The sequence below is a fragment of the Chlorocebus sabaeus genome, chromosome 3 (assembly GCF_047675955.1).
Source record: "Chlorocebus sabaeus isolate Y175 chromosome 3, mChlSab1.0.hap1, whole genome shotgun sequence".
In the NCBI taxonomy this organism is placed as follows: Eukaryota; Metazoa; Chordata; class Mammalia; order Primates; family Cercopithecidae; genus Chlorocebus; species Chlorocebus sabaeus.
The window spans coordinates 42,144,027-42,147,395 of record NC_132906.1 but is presented as its reverse complement, the minus strand read 5'-3'; positions in this window follow the sequence as shown (position 1 = coordinate 42,147,395).

Here is a 3,369-nt window from a genome sequence, read left to right as displayed (position 1 = left end):
TAAGTCAATTTTTGTATCTATATTTGTTTTTTAGCTGAAATCGAAAGGTATTATCTATTTACCTAGCCAGTTACCCCACTTTTTCATTTAAATTGTCAAAAGACGAGGTTGATCTTCTGTTTTTTGCTAAGTGTAAAATGGAATACAATCACACAAAAGCTGGGCATGGACAAGGGTCTGTGATCTGGGTAGATAGACTTGCATAAGGCTAGTATTGCTGTTCACTGCAGCAGCAAATATCAGGAGCTAACACCTGGAGATCAGGTTCTGATTTGGGTTCTTAATTGGTTCATTTTGTATTAAGGAATTTAACTTCCAAAGAGAGGTCTGGCCATTGTCTCAGCTCCTGAGAGATAGGTTCTAAACCTTTTGCATTTCTTAAGTGATGGCAGTGTCTTTATTATTCATGATGTTCCCCTCAATAGTTTATGCTAGCGAGATGACTCAGTGGTAGGGGTTGGTCACATCAAAACCAGGTTTGGGGTAGAAGAGTTGGCCATGGACCTCATGAGACCTCCATACTGGAGAGTGGGGTGGAAAATTAAGTTCAATCATGTAAGCAATGAGTCAATCATGCCTATCTCATGAAGCCTTAATAGGCACTCTCAAGCTGAAGCTCTAGTGAGATTCTCACGGCGACTATACTTTGTTATTATTGCCACGAACTGATGCTTGCAAGAATAAAGCACCCCTGAAGATGATGAAAATTTCACATTTAGAAACCTCCCAGACTATCTGGCTGTGGTGAATTATGCATGTAATCTCAGCACTTTTGCAGAGCTGAAGCAGGAGGATTATTTGAGGTCAAGAGTTTCAGACCACCCTGGGCAACATAGCGACAGAGGCATTTGAACAAGAGCAACTCCATCTTGAATAGGGGCTGGGTAAAATAAGGCTGAAACCTGCTTGGCTGCTTTCTCTGTAAGTTAGGCATTCTAAGTCACAGGATGAAATAGGAGGTTGGCACAAGATACAGGTAATAAAGATCTTGCTGATAAAACAGGTTGCAGTAAAGAAGCCAGCCAAAATCCACCAAAACCAAGATGGCGAGGAGAGAGAACTCTGGCCGTTCTCACTGCTCGTTATATACTAATTATAATGCACTAGGATGCTAGAAGACACTCCTGCTAGCACCGTAACAGTTTACAAATGCCATGGCAATGTCCAAATGTTACCCTATAAGGTCTAAAAAGAGGAGAAACCTCAGTTCCTGGAATTGTCCATGCCTTTCCCACGAAACTCACGAATAATTCACAGCTTGTCTAGCACATAATCAAGAAATAACCACAAAAATGGGCAATCAAGGGCTGTTCTGCCTATGGAGTAGCAATTCTTTTATTCTTTTACTTTCTTAATAAACTTTCTTTCACTTTATGGATTTGCCTTGAATTCTTTCTTGCGTGAGTCTAAGAAGCTTCTCTTGGGGTCTGGATCAGGACCGCTTTCCAGTGACATTAGCAACACCTCATCTCTTAAAAAAGCAAAAAATAGAAACCTCCCAGAATTCACCGTATGCATGTCTTTTCCTTAGACTGATTCTAATTTGTATACTTTTTCTATAACAAAATTGTAATCATTAGACATAACACTTTCCTGGGATTTGTGAACGTTTCTAGTGAATTATTGAACCTGAGGGTAGTCATAAAGGCTCCTGAATTTGTAGCTAGCTATTGTGAAATGATGATGCTTCTGAGGATCCTTGAAATTGATGATGGTGTCTGAAATGAGTGCAAACTTTGGAAATTGTTTTCTCAGATGCTGCAGTTTAGCTAAGCTCCTTTGCAATTATTAAAAGTAATATTGAGTCACGGTATTGGATAAAACACAATTTAAACTCAGATAAATTAGAGGCCTAGTTACCAAAACAGGTTTTCAAGGAAGGGTTTGGTCACAAAATGTAGGTCTAATTACTAGAATTAGGCCACATTGAATTTTCTAAAAATTATATAATCTGAGGCCCCCTCATTACTACCCTTATATTAGTTGCTAAATATCTGGCTTTTTTTTTTCTTCCTAAACGATTTCAGATTTAGTTTCTGTTATATACAGAGAGCTATACTATAAATATGAATAATTTTCATGACAATCATGGTGTAATATGTATACTTATTATTCAACAGCAATATAATTTTAAATTTTATTGAAAATTAGAAAGTCAGCAGGCCAGGCACAGTGGCTCATGCCTGTAATCCCAGCACTTTGGGAGGCCGAGGCGGGCGGATCACGAGGTCAGGAGATCAAGACCATCCTGGCTAACACAGTGAAACCCTATCTCTACTAAAAATACAAAAGATTAGCCATGCGTCGTAGCGAGTGACAGTAGTCCCAGCTACTGGAGAGGCTGAGGCAGGAGAATGGCATGAACCCGGGAGGCAGAGCTTGCAGTAAGTCAGCTATAAAATAATCTACTGAATTGTGTGAAAAATACATTTTATTCCAATGCTCTCCTTTATGTAAACCAATGCTGGAAACCTACTATGACAAACTGGTAGTTAAGTGGCATAAATACTAAATATAAATTAATTTGGCATTATTCCAATAGATGGAAAATTTTGCCACGTCTTTGAAAATATGTGCATTTAAGCCTTTGTTCATATCTTTTAAGTATATATATTTGTATACATTTGCATAATATACAATAATTTATATACATTAAGTTTATGCATTTTAAATACATGCATATATTTTAATTATATGCATTTGAAGTTGATAGAGGCAGGAGGCAGAGAAATTCTAGGCAGGTAGGTGGGTCCACAGTGAAACCCCACCTCTAAGCCAAAGACAGTTTGGATCTTGAAAGCCAACCTACTAGTTAAATCCTCTGACAGGATTGAGAACTTGTCTTCCTGTTTGACATGCATTCCTCTGATTTGTCCCTACCCTTCACCTATTTTACTTATACCTACCCTTTCCTAATTTGTTTTTCTATACTTCCTGCCCATCTTTGAGTGGTATATTTTCTTTAACCGTTTTGGCATACTCACAAACCAATCAGCACATACTCCCCATTCTGAGTCCATAAAAGGTCCCAGACCTAGCCACAGGGGGAATTTTTCCACCTTCTCATAGGGGAATCATCCCCACCATGTACCCTCTCTGATGAAAGCCATTTTCATCATTCAATAAAACTCTTCTCCACCCTCTTCGCCCTTCAATATCCTGTGTATCCTCGTTCTTCTTGAGCATGGTACAAGAGCTTGCAAACTGCTGAATGTGGGTACAAGTTATAACACAGGCAAGCTGGGGCACGCCAGCATGGCCTAGTGAGGCTGGGACAAGATGTCACTGGTCAGGGGACCCTGGCTTGCAAAGTGAGAAGAAAAATCCTGCATCAAAATCCCACTTAACAAATAGCAAAGATTAAATAGA